Here is a 14398-nt window from a genome sequence, read left to right as displayed (position 1 = left end):
CTAAATATAATTGTGACTGATTGGTGTCAATGGTTTTAATCTATATGGTCCAACTTCGGGTGAAAAATAGCTAGTTTTGGTCACTACAAAAATGGCTGGAACGACATTCGGTGGTGTGATTCAAACTGAGGTTGGCTGTTGGATGGTACCAATCATTGTCTGCCAGAACTCCCTGTAATGCCCGAACCACCAAAATGCCATACACTCGGAAGGAACCAAAACACGGTTCACTTCGGAACAGAACCAAGACCACCTCTTCTCATCAGACCAAGGTTTGGCTGTTTGGTCCCATGATGGCCACCAGGGGCCCCCTTGGGTTCTCCGAGACCGACCTCCATTGGATGTTGGTCCGATACTTACCAATTTGAGGTTATTACATCTGAAAACCTTTTTTTGTCGTTCTCATGCGGTACCCAGTGACACCACTGTGAACACCTGTGGGTACAAACCTTTAAATCGGGTTCTGCTTCTCATCTCATCTCACATTCATTCCACATGAGAGACATCTGAAACAAAACACAAGCAAATACCCAGAAGTCAAAACTTTCCAACTCCCCCAAAGATCATAGAAAAAGCGTATCAGTATTCAAAATAAATCCCACCCACTGATTTCTCACTTTGTCACAGACCTACTAACACACTTACATCATTATAATAATACGTTTGCATCTTTTTATAATCTCCCAGGTTGGATGTAACTCATGGAAAGTTGTGGTATATTGGATCTCTGCTGTTTTCTTACTCCTACGCTGTCCAAAAGGAAAAAAAAAAAGGAAGCACAATAAACACCCTCATCTGACCAATCAGACAACGATAGTGAGATTGTCTCCATCCTCTGTCGTAGGATGATCCTAAATCCACATCACATCTCTTCTCACACCCCCAGCTTTCAGTTGAAGTTGAATATCGCCACTCACTCTTTGCCGGCGCTTTAAACCGGTGCCAGTGGCCACCCACTCCAGCTCTTATCCCCTCTTCTTCCCCTCTCCTCCAATGTCCATCAGTCATTGTTCCCTCACTGTCCTCCTCCTCTCCTCTCCTCTCCTCTCCTCTCATCTTCTCTCCTCACCCCACCCACCCACCACCTTCCCCAACCCTTCGGATTTGATCTTGATTTCTTACCAGGAAATATCTACCAAGGGGCCGTCCAGCTACAATAACATTCAATAAAAGAACACAAGGGTGGCCGAGACCGGACCACTGATAGTGCCACGATTTATGGGCCCTGCTCGCTTGTTTGCTTCAACACCCGAGCACTCACACACAACAATAAAAAACACATACGCACTCGTGGGTCCATACATCACCAAGCGCCTCACCTTACGTTGAAGCACGGCGCGTATGTTATTTGTATTTATGAGAATCTTGTATTATGGTCGGGGCATTGGGTGCCTAATAAACGTCTGGGCTCCCGGCCTTGTCATTTTCAGATCTTTCAGCGCTTTTTCCAGGAGAACTTTTCCCTCTTCTAGTTCACGGGATTGGATTTTATTCCTCTAAAGAAACCTGTTAACAATTGACCCGATTACCTTTGGGATGTTCCAATCAGATGTTTTTGGGGCACCTGTCCCAATTTGTTTGAAACATGTTGCTGCCATCGAATTATTCATCATCAAAACATTGAAACAAACACGATCTTGTCTTAATTTACTCCTTTCAATAGAGCATTTTCCAAGAGGGATCAACAAATGATCTTATTCTGTATGTTTTATGATATTCAAGTTGTCCATTGTTAGTCTGTAGTTAAAAATAAGTTTGTAACATTAGGTCTACCTGTTTAAAACCACCACTTAACCATTTCGTTCTTGAATTATTGCATTTGTGCCAATTCAGTTTGTATTTTTAAGTAGTTACGCAGATGAATCCATGCATCTACGGTATAAAAAGTGATGTAAGAATAGTTGAATAAATCCTTAAACTCTTAGAAAACCAAACAGGTAAAAACAAAAGTATCGTAACGTCCAGTGGATGTTGTGCACCAACGGGTACTGAGGGAATTGGTGCATCTCCTATTCCCTCCCAGCCATTTTGAATTTCTGACGCCAGATTTCAAAATGATAAGATCAGTACAAAGACAATATAGACAAAATAACAATCAATTGGAAGTTTAGGGGATCTGCCACATGGTTAAAAATGAATTCCAAACGTCTGCACTGTAGAGGTTTTCATGCATGAAGGGTTAACTGAAGTCATGTGATGGGGTTAAATATTATTGGGAATTTACAGAAAAGTTTGGAGTAAAACTGGGGATCCAAATGCTCAGTCCTTTGCTTTCAAATTTCCCATTTGGTCTGCTGGTCTTCCTTGACAATATTACACAGTGATAGGGGGATAATTGGTTATTCTAATTAGTCAGATTTAAAGATAATAAAAACCTGCCATCAGCAACTTGCATCGAAAGTGCCTCTGTGGGTTTCAAGGTTCTTGTTTCGGGAAACTTTACATCTGACATCTTGGTCGGGCTTTGTTCCTCGATGCTGTAAGAATTAAAGCACTTGCTTTAGCCTGAAGGGAACCACATCAAATCGAACACAGGCTGGGCTGTAGTTGTTGTTTTTGTTGACACTTGTCTCAATCCCCTTTGTTCCAATGTCCATATCACAAGCCCACCGCACACTGACGCCCGTCCAAACAGGACTACAAATGGCTGCCGTCCCACAGTCTATAACACGGTGTGGGACCGTGTACGGCTCCTCAGCCTGCTCGGGAAATCCGCTGTGACCAACTCTGTCCGACCGGACAAGAAAAGACAGCGGCCCCTTATGCCTCGACCCTCGAGGGCTGGAACCGAGTGTGACGCAGCTACCCACAAACCACTGGGGTATCAGCCCCACTGCGCCCACACTCCCTCGGCCGCAGCGGAGCATCGCTGTTACGGGACGCACCTCTGGGATTCGTTCCCCGTCCCGCCGCGGTTATCTGCTCAGGGCCAGGGTGCAGGGACAGGCGTGGGACGGAGGGGTTGGACCGGGGCGGGGGGGGGGCAGCACCGATCCATTTTAGGACTGTGAGGGATCATCATTGTCTCCCGTCTCACCCTGTCACTTACTATTACCGAACCCGCTGGCTGACATCCTGTGTATTCCTATGTGTGCGATTCCACAAAAAACAGTTCTGGATGTGTGGTCTTGGCATCGGAGTCGCACACGCGCACTTTACAAGCGAGCACACACTCTCCCTTTCTCGCAAACACACACTCTCCATACACAGACACACTGTCATCACTACAGGCGCTTCTCAGCAAACCTACACATCGGATTGTGAGTGGTACAGCTCTTCCTAGCAGACTGTGTGTGGGAGGGACAGAGCCACAGGCGCTAAGTGTCTCTATAGCCCATGTGAAATCACATGTAGGCTGCGATGAGCCTCCAACCATACCAGGCACAATCACATGGAGAAACCGAGGGAGAGGGAGCTTTAGAAGACCACCAAGGATAGCAGCATGGCGCAGGATGCCTGGGCTGTCTTCGTGTTAAGGCCTTTTTCGTCACTGTTCCAAAGTATTCACCACTTAAAACAGATTAAGAGCTTGGGGTATAAACAGGCCCGATGCTACGAAGTGGGGAAACACAGGAGGAGGGTTTCGGGAATTAGAGAGCAGGACGAAAGGGAAAGAAGCCTTTCAGGAGATAACGCCTGGAGAAGCAATCAGGATTGTTCACATATTAAGGCGCTTGTGATGAGGCAGATGAATGGACGAACAAAAGGGGGTAGAATAGAGACAGCTGGATTGCGTCGCGGCAAACGGAGCGACTTCCTCTATAATTTGAGATCTTCAGAAGCTCAGTTTTGGACTCGAATGAATAGATAAGATCGTTAGATGATGTCTACTACGGTTCTTGTTTTGTTTGGCGCACAGTAACATCCCACAGTAACTGTGTATTTAAACTAAAGACCACCATCCACATACAGCCTGTTCCTGTTCGTTTTGGCTCGTTGTTGGGGGGATGTAGGAGGTGGACGGTGTGAGTGTGATGAAGCTTGGCTGTCCCCATCCTCGTCCTCCACATTTTTTTCCCTCCGCAGCGTTGTTGTGTCTGATGGGACGGAGCCCTAAGTGTGGGAGAAATGCATCAGATTAGACTCCTACACATCTGATTAGTTCCTACGGGAGTGATGCAATGGTTTTTCTTCCATTTTTGGCCCGTTATTAGTCCGGATATAAACCCGTCGGCGCTGTCCACTTCTGATATAATGGGTATGATATTGTTTTATTTCTTGATAACATGAGCCCTTCGATCAGACAGTCATTCATGGAAATGTAAATAATAAAAACCAACAAAGTCTTGATAGACGAACATCGGAGACACAGCAGAGCGTTATCAGTGCATTACAGTACTAATCGCTGCACGACCACTTCACCACAGACTCAAAGAGCTGCTCTGTTTGATTCAATCATATATAAGATTATTCATTAAGTTTGTTTATTGTCTGTTGAACTCATTGTTGGGTTGGTTTTAACCGTTAACATAGCATGAAGGCACAACCCAACTTCTCTAAGCAGTGATCTCGAACAAAGGTTCGATCTGATTAGTAGAACTACCTCAGCAAAGTCCTCGTACCTACATCACATAACTTTTGTAAGTTTACAGACTTTGCGCTTGACATAAAGAGCGAAGTCCTGTACTTGCCCAACCCCATCGTCCGTCGCCATACAGACTTTTCTCTCTCCTCATTCCCTCTTTTGCAGCTATAACAATTGCTTCTGCTTCAAGAGGTTGCCATCCAACAACAAATCTAAATATTGGGTGCAAAAATCTGCTTTTATGGACATTTTTCTGATGATAATGGGCCGGTATTGGTACATCTCGATCAAAAATGCACCAGTTGGGTAAAAAGAAAACATCCAATCACCAAGCTTCAGATTCAGTCAGTCAAACTTTATTCATTTAGCACCTTTCGAACTAATCAAATGCAATTCAAAGTGTTTTACAAATGATCGAAACAAACCTGATAAAACGTTCCTCGGTTTAAATCACTTCATTGTTCTGAACTGAATTGTTCTTCATACTTCTTCATGAAAATGAAAACCATTTCATGCAATACTGATGAGAATAATATTTTTTTTCTCAGAAACAAAGTTGAAATAATAAAAAAAACAGATGACAATAACACAGGATATAGTGTTACTATATCAAGAAGTTACCCAGGAGACTTGTGTTTTTTTAAGAATTTATGGGAATAAAATATAAAAAAGCGCTTTATATTCGGGAACACATATAAACAATTCACTAGTTGCTTATTAGCATGCGTATTAGTAGCATATTGGCCGTTTTTTAATAACTTATTCTGCACTGTCATATTATATTTCATCCTTGTTTCCTCAGTAGCCTCATAATTGCTGCTTATTAATAATAAGTGATGATGTTTTTATGTGCAAATTCAAATATTAATATGATTTGGTGCAAGTAGTCATTCTTCCTTAATGACACGTCTTGAATATGGTCTATTCTTATGTAACAAAACACAAATCTAAAGGGGCAAATAACTTTAAATTCAGTATTTTTAACTCAGAACATGTTACCCATTCTGAAATGAGGTCTTGCTAATCCAGTAATCGAGTATTGAGGTCCAGAATACAGGTCAAAGGTATTCATGTAGCACAAACGTCTGTCTTTTAACTGCAAACTTTTGACTCTAGTTGTGAATTTATATTGTGGTCATCACGGGATTTGACAGAAAAACGGGTCTGACTGGATCGCCGCTGAAAACTCTCTGATGAAACTGGAACTTCCGACGCGGCAGCGCGCTCAGATCAGCCGAAGAGAAAAGAACAGTCAGAAAGTGAGGGGGAGGCCGAGCGAGCCAGCGAGCGAGCGAGCGAACAAAGTGACGCTGCTGTTAATCCCTCATCGATTCAGTCATGCTTCTTCTTCTTCTTCTTCCATCTGTGAGCGGTGAGGACCAACAGAAAACACAGCCGCCTTTTTAAAATAACATTTAACTAAGTTGCCACGATGATGGTGATGATAATAGAGAATGCCACCAGCGAGCGCGGTGGGCGTCATTGTGCCTTATTGCCCCCCCCCCCCACCTCCCCTCCACTGATCTGATTTGCACAAAAGATGTGAGCGGGAGGAAGATGATTAGCATAACAAACACACAGTTGCAGACGCACTGTTCCCCAGGGAAGTGTCAGTCTAAGTGGGAGAGTATGTTGACATTTATAACCATCTGGGGGGGACACGGTCGCTATTTCTCAGCTGTTTAACTTCAATTAGGGGAAGGAAGGGTTGGGGAGAGGGAGGGAGAGAGGGGAGAGGCGGGGGAGGGATGGGCACGACTTGTTAGCGAATGGCTAAGTGGCGGCGGAATCGGCGCTAAAGGGGAGAAACACATTTATGGGTGTCTCCTAAAGAGTTCGCATTGTGCCCCGGCCTTTGTGGCTTCACATTGATGGAGGGCTGCAGATAGCTATGGGAGATTATGTATTGACGGAGGATGTTAATGCGGACCCCGGCTCCCTTCTTCTTGCAAAGAGTGATTACACCGCGAGGGCCGCTCGCAGCGCCTGGAAGTTACATCCATTCACCTGAAAGCCAAACAAATATCTCAGACCTTTCTTTTTTAAGGTCAGCGTCAGAAAACGGGCGGCCGGCACTCTTAAAAATTGAGATGGTAGATCCCGGCGGAGTGGAGCGAGAATGAAAGACGGACAAAAAGAAAACCCCACCAATAATAAAATGATGAGATGGGGGGGGGGGACGGGGAAAAAAAAAGGTCCTATTGGACAGGAAATAAAGTGCGCTGTCAGTCAGTGGCGGCGGCGCTGCCACAGTCGCGTCTCCCAGGTTATTGCTTATTGTTTACTCCCCTCCGAAAAGGTCAGAGGTCGCGGCGACCACATCTATTTTTCTCTCCCGCCCACTCGCCCCATTCTTCTCCGAGCACAAGGAGGAACAAAGAGCGACGGCGGCGGAGGGAGAGGGATGGGGCGTGCGGTTGGAGGGCGAGTTGGTGGCGGTGGCGGCGGCGGCGGAGGTGGCGGGGAGTGGAATTAGAAAAAAAAAAAAAAATATAGAAAGGGAGAGCAGCGATCAGACAGCGCTGATAAGGAGAGGAGGCAGGGGCGGGGTGTTGCTGTGAGCTTTTGGGGGGGTGGTGGTGGTGGTGGAGGGAGGACGGGAGGTGGTGGTGGTGGTGGTGGGGGTGGGGGGGTGATGTGTGTATTCAACTCCGGGCTGACTCCTCTTATGCTAATACAGCCAATTTCCTCTTTTATTTCATTTCTGGAGCCGAAATCTGCGATCTGCGATAAGGTTGCCGTGGCGACCGCCTGTTCCCCGGGCGGATGCGGGCAGCCGTGTGATGGAGATGTGTAAGTCGGCGGGAGCAGCAGGGAATGAATAATTTAAAACTCCACCAAGCTGGAGAGATAAGAGAGAGCAGGGCTGAGGCCTCTCTCTCTCTCTCCCTCTCTCTCTCGCTCACACACACACACACACACACACACACACACACACACTATCCCTCGCCCTCCATCTCTCTCCCTCACCCCTTCCCCACAATCCATCTCTCCACCTCACCCCCTTCTAACTCTCAATCCCTCCTTCCCCCTCCCTCTCTTTCACTTTCTATTTCTCTCTGCGGACATCTAAGGCTTCATCCCCCAAAGCAAGCTGACCTCCAAGGTCAAGGGCATGATGGGTAATTGAACCGGCGGTTTGGGGGCGGCTGGGATCGGGCCCACGGATGATACAGCAGAGACAAGAGTGGATGGCGATGGCGGCGGCGGCGGCGACCGTGGTTGGAGGAGGAAGGCCTCGCTCCAATCCAATCTTCCTCCTCCTGCTCGATTCAAACGCGATGATTTCTCCGCCGCCTCTCCCGCTGCCAAGTGTTGCGAGCGTTCGGCGAACTTGGTTTTACTTCAAGTTAAGCCCACTTGGCTCGTGTCATTCTTACATTAGTCACTCGAACAACAGCCGCTCTCCAGCAGCACAATGGGCCCGACACTTGAATGTAACACATGCTTGGAATAGTTGAGTGTTCCAGCTCAATGGTGCTCCTGTGTAAACACGCCGAGGCTTCTCACGGGGACTCGCTGTCCTGAGATGCTTTTGTGTGTGTGTGTGTGTGTGTGGGTGTGTGTGTGTCGTCAGGGTGTGGTTAACACAGGTAAGTAAGTGGGTTATTATAAGAAATGACACAGCCTTAAACGGTATAAAATTGTTTAGATAATCCTCTGTTGCTGCAGAATCAGTAAACTGTGATAGCAGCCGGTGTGACGACAGTCATGTGAAGTGTTTTTTATTATATATTTGTACTTTTGTGATACTTTCTACATCTGCTCCAGCAAGTATTTAATGTTTTACTGCAACAATGAATTGACTAGTTGCCAAACTGTAATTCGAGTAACTTTCTAAGAAAAAAACCCGTCAAACTTCTCTGATTCCAGCTTCTTAAATGTGACTATTTCCTGGTTTCTGTCCTCCTCTGTGTCAGAACACTGAATGTCTTTACAGGAAGTCTCTCCCGAGCTTTGGGAAACACTGATGCACATATTAGTCACTATTTTCTGAGAGTTTACAGACTGAATAATGAATCAGTTAATCAGAGTTGACAGATAAATCGACCTTGTTGTAGCAATTATATTAATATGCCGGTTGTAGTTATTTATTTTTAAGATTTTTCAGCTTCAGCTACATTCTGGTGATACTTCTGCGCTTTTATTTTGGTAGGTTAAAGTTTTACTTGTGTTCATTTTATGTGGTGTAGGATGTTTTTCTGATCGTCATCTCAGGTCGGTTATATTCAGACTATCTGCAGCTTCTGCTGACCCTCGATTCTACTAACGACCTCCCACAGACGAGAGATCGTTCTCCTCGGACGGAACGGCAACAAAATCAGTGCACACAGCTCACAGTGGCACAACTCTGTCATCAAACCTCATCACGAGATGCACATAGTCTCCGTGAAGCCGACCATCAACGAAGAATGGAGTCAGCGTACTGATTAACGTTATTCCTCGGTGCAATTACGCCTCCATTGTGGTCCAAAAACTCTTGAAAACACGCCGCCAGGCTGCAGCGTCGCACCAGAAACAGTCGCTTCATTACAACAAAAGACACACACATACAGAGTTTAGAGCTCAGCGCAACAGAGAGAAGTCCAGGGTGATTAAAACAGAGACACAGACAGCTGATCTAACATTCAGTGAAGGTCACGCGACTGCATCTTTTTAATCAACATGAATAAAAGTGCGATCGTTACTCACAAACACGTGACCGGCACTCGCACGTTTCGGGAGTTCCCCCGCCTGACGCCGCTCATCTTTTTGCAGCCAATCGTTTACGTTAAAGATCTCAGAACTCCCAGGGTGCATTTGTTTTTTACTCACAGCTATGAAATCCATTATGCAACAGAGAGAAAGTTTGTGACCCCCCCCGTCAAATGAGCCCAAATCCACCAGAATGCCAAACCTGTTGCTGTTTATAATTTAAGGATTATAACACATTCTCTTACTGGAAGTGCATAAAAACACTCTGAATAAAGTGGAGTGTGTGTCTATGCGTGTGTGTGTGTGTGTGTGTGTGGGAGGTCATCAGGAAGGCAGCAGTGTATCTCAGATGCAGTGTGAGAGGATCTTTGAGGGGATTTCTCTTTTTTAATTCCGAGTTTCTGGAGGCGATCATGCGGGTCAGTGGCTCGGCCCGCTCAGCTGGCGGAGGGCTGCGTGTGTTACGTTACATCCTCGACTCCTGTCTGTCTGGGCCCCGCCAACCTGTTTTCATTCCTCAGGCGCAGCGCGAGGCTTTATCGCCATGGAGATAAACCGGCGGGTTTATAAACAACCCCCCCGGCGGGTCACGTCCAGGTGAGGGGTTCGCGGCGAGGTGTGGCCCGACGGGACGCTCCTCCCCCTCCGTCCTCTCCCTTCCCCTGTCCTAAAAAGACACAAGTGCAGGAGAGGGGGGGGAGGGAAATTTTGGAACAAAAAAGCTGATTCATAAACAAGCCACACAGGGCGCCCGCACAGGTAATCTCAAGCCGAGCGTGAAGCCTTCATCCCTGTGGCGCCAGGAGGCAGCTCGCCCCCGCCAGGACGCTCAAACGCTCGCAGAAAGTTGAGAAAAAAAACTAAAAAAACAGCGCCAACGGATGAGAAAATATAAAAGGCGCACGCTGCACTTGCACAATAAACTTTTAAATGTAAGCGTGCTGGTTTCTGAAATGTTCTTTTAACGCTCCTCTCGTTGCACGTCGTCCGTCTGAGCTTTCTCATCCGAGCAGAACATCTCGGCCCGCATCCTCCGAGGTCGTCTCCACATCGAGGAGGATCAAGAGAGAACGTGTTTTGTCTGCCGAGTGCAACATCTCGCATTCCACCGGGCCCGACGCGGTCGGCTTCGGCGACAAACACGCAAACAAAACTCGTATATGAAAAAAAAAAACATATGCAAAAAGAAAAGGTTCTCTCCCTTCCTCTTCTGCCTCTGCACCAAAAAACACCTGCAGCTCCTCCGCCGGACACATGGTGGCACTACGTACTTAGCGGAGACCTGCAGCTCCCGGGTTCACCCTCCATCCTGCCTCCAACATGGAGTCCCACCAAGTGGAACAGAGGTAAACACACACACACACACACACATCCACATCCACACACACACACCTAGCAGATACTCCAGATTACATTGATAATACCAAAAAAAATATTGGCCCATAGAAATAATACAACACAGCAGATAACAGAATGCTATCTGGCCTGATCATGATACCACAACTAAACGCAGGCGGAATATCAACTCTCTCTCTCTCTCTCTTGCAAACAAGAAATAAGAAACTGGGCCCTCACAGCGCCGGAACGACAACATAAAACAAGACTGACACCCGCACACTGAAACCCAGTAGCTCAACGCACACGACGAGAAGAAGAAGAAGAAGAAGAAGGAGAAGAAGAAGAAGAAGCCGGCACCGTCTCGACGCGGGCCGGCCAAAAAATTAACAGCGAATGTTTTTCAAGTGCGTGAATCCGTGTAAATAGAGCAGTTCTTTTTTTTTTTTTTTTTTTTAAGAGGCTTTTCAGAGGCTGCGTGTGAGCAAATATGATTCCATTAAACAGGATATGAGCTCTCTCTCGCTCTCTTCTTCTACATTTTTTTTTTTTTTCTGATGGCTGTTAATCTAGATTAAGGTTCGTCTGCGTAGAGACGTTGTGGGGAAAAAAAAAAAGAATCGAAAAAAGGGGAAAATTAAAACACACAACACTCACACACACACACACACACACACACACACACAACCAGTCATCAAATCTCATTCAGCCAGGGTCACAAAAATAGAGGGGGGGAATTTCTGGCTCTTTTATTCAGACGCTTATTATCTCCTTTAATTAAATTACTCCCCCAAATTATTTCTCTGTTTAAAATTGTAATCTATATAAAGGGAATAATAATAACTTTTAATATATTTGTTTTAAATGGCGGGGGGAGAGATTTGCCTGCATGGGATGAACATCAATCTTCTGTTTTTTGTTTTTTTTTTGAAAGGCACTTGGTAGATTTACATTTGTTTAATTATAGGCGCTCGCGATCGTCTCTATCTGAACGGCGGAGTGCGGAGAGAGAGAGAGGAGAGCGAGGAGAGAGAATTGTGGGGGCCCTCAATTAAATCTGATGTTAATTAAATCTGATCTTGTTTTGTGTATTAATCAAGCGGCAATTTTAATCTAGTGAACACACAGACTGTAATAAGAAATGTGGATATAGAGGGAGAGCAAGAATTATTTTAATTTCATGCTTGTGATGAAGGTTTTTTTTTTTTTTTTTATTCTTTATTATTATTATATTTTATTTAGCTGACTTGCATTAGTTCCTAATCTCCCCCCTCCTCCTCCTCCTCCTCCTCCTCCTCCTCCACCAGTCTACTCTCCATCCTTTTTTTTTTTTTTTTTTTTTTATGCAATCTGAGCATCAGATCCAGGCGCTGCTGAAACGTCTGCACACGTAGAAAGCTTTTGCATAATTTGGCCCACGCTCAAGAACGAGGTGTGTTAATAACTGCTGGTGAGTTAAAAAAAAAAAAAAAAATCAACATTGATGCACGAAGGCTGATATTTGATTTTATTTGTTTTTTTTTTAAAGAGCGCGAAGAACGGAAGCTTGTTCTGCGGATTTTTTCGTACTTTTTTTGTGCTGGTGTTTCCACTTTAATCTGTGTTTCTGGGTGCGCCCACGTGTGTGTGTGTTTGTGTGTGTGTGTGTGTGTGTGTCGGAGTGTTAATTATGTTTACATCAGCATTAAACTGCGCCCTTATCAGATGTACTATTCCTTTTTCAGAGGCAGGTTCTTGGTAGAGTGACACCAGAGATAAGTGGGAAAATTTACTCTGTGGTCAGCAACTATACGCACACACACGCACAAACACACACACACACTTTATTTCCTCTGGTTATTTTTAAGCAAATGTTCCTCCTGAATGCAGAGATAGTGGAGGAGGAGGAGAGGGGGGGGGAACACAACCTCTATCCAAACCACATTAGGCTAATTAACAAACTCATTTAAAGCCGGAGAAAATATTGATTGCCATACATTTGTTGGAGGATGGAGGTGAGGAGGAGGGGGGGAGGAGAGGGGGGGGAGGGGGGGGAGGAGGAAGTAGCGAGGGGGGAAATAAATAAATAAGAGTCTGGCAGGTGTATGTAAATTGTTTGTTGGCAATGGAGAAATTTAAATTACAGTTCAATCAGAGAGGAGGAGAGCGCGGGGGAAGAGGAGCGGCGGAGCACCCTGTGATTTCCCGTCTCCACGCTTAGTTGATATTTCACTGGGTGAGGATTGAGCGCTACGGGTGCATTTCACACCCTGAATGAGAAAGGCAATCTCGCTCAGCCGACTAGAACAATAATTAGAATGGAGATTAAATAAAAATAATTAGAAAAAGTTCATCTAGTTTTGATGTATTAATTATTCCGCCCCTGCTTTATTCCAAGTCTAATTATCTGCTTCAGTGAAAATGCCAAGATTTTCTGTGAGTCATAAAAAATTACATTCATGTAATTATGTCAGCAATTTGGGGGGAAGTCAGCTAAGCAGAGCGTCGGCTCTCTACTTCTTCCCCCCCCCTCCCTCCCCTCCCCTCCCTCCTCCGCCTCCCCCCTTCCACCCCCCCAGTTTAAAGTAAGTAACTTCTAACTACTTATAACTTATAAGTTAATACAGTCCCTTTCAAGCCAGGGGTATAAATAATAGAATGCAATGGGAGATTATTTACTCTTTAAATGAGGAGCTGCTCTCTCTCCCAGCTTCTCCGCCGACACTTCCCCAGCCTTCACACTCGCACGCTCTGCAGCCCGCCACAATGAAAACAAGACGGAGTTTTTATCCGTCCTTGGTCAGTAGATAATAATTTGCATATAAATGGAAAATATTTATTGTGACCAAAAAAAAAAAAAAAGAGAAAAAAAATAAGGAAAGGGAGATGTAGGAAGTAATATGCTCATTTTTCAAAAAAAAAAAAAAAAAAAAAAAAAAAAAAAAACTCACGGGGGCCCCAACTGTGATATCTGTATTTTAGGAGTCAAGCAGTTTAAAAAATAAGACGAGCTGAATCTGGTGAGAGAGAGAGAGAGAGAGAGGGGGAATAAATAAATAAAATAGCGGGAGAAGAAAGGGAGAGGGGAGCCGAGGGAACCTTTTTAAGATGTTTACTACACAAATGGAGTCTCCAGAGAAGACGGCGTCCTGATGAAATATGAGAGATAGCTGTCGACATTCACTACTTTCTCTTTTTTTTTTTTTTTTTTCCCCCTTCTTCTCCCGGCTGTGTAGATGGAGGCGGGCAGGGCTGGAGGACTAAGCTGTAATGACTTCCCTTCCCCTCTACCTGACTCACCGGGGGGAAACCAATAAAGTTACAAAAAATAAACTTTACAGATGTGGAAAATGTATTAGCCAGATAGGAAATAGGTGACTGCACTTGAAAAGAAATCGAATATTGAAGGGTGGGAAGAGGAGGGAGGGGGGGAAGAAGTGAAGAAAAAAAAAAAAAATGCAAATGTAAACACACTTTGCAGTTTGAATGAAATAAATGTAAAGTGATACGTAAAAAAAAAAAAAAGTGGGAATATCTTTGGCGTTTTTTTTCCTGTCTCGATAAGGGCGCGACGGGGCGGCGTGGAAATGCAAAACCTCAGTCGGAAGCGGGAAAACGCGCGATGCGGGCATGTTTGAAACGGGCGCACGTTGAAGTCAGGCCTCCAAATCATTCCAATAAGAAAGTTGCCTCTGTCTTTGCATCAACCTCGCTGTTTAGATTCATTAAATGACACCCGGCGTTGGCGCAGTAGCTCGTGCACACTTCGCCGCCGGGGGCTCCTACGTGGAACCGATATGCATTCAAATAAAAAAGCGTACGTAAGCCTCCGTGTGTACACGGCGCAGATGCGATTGTGGAGGT

The sequence above is a fragment of the Sparus aurata genome, chromosome 14, assembly GCF_900880675.1.
Source record: "Sparus aurata chromosome 14, fSpaAur1.1, whole genome shotgun sequence".
NCBI classification, from domain to species: domain Eukaryota; kingdom Metazoa; phylum Chordata; class Actinopteri; order Spariformes; family Sparidae; genus Sparus; species Sparus aurata.
This window is presented reverse-complemented; position numbering follows the sequence as displayed.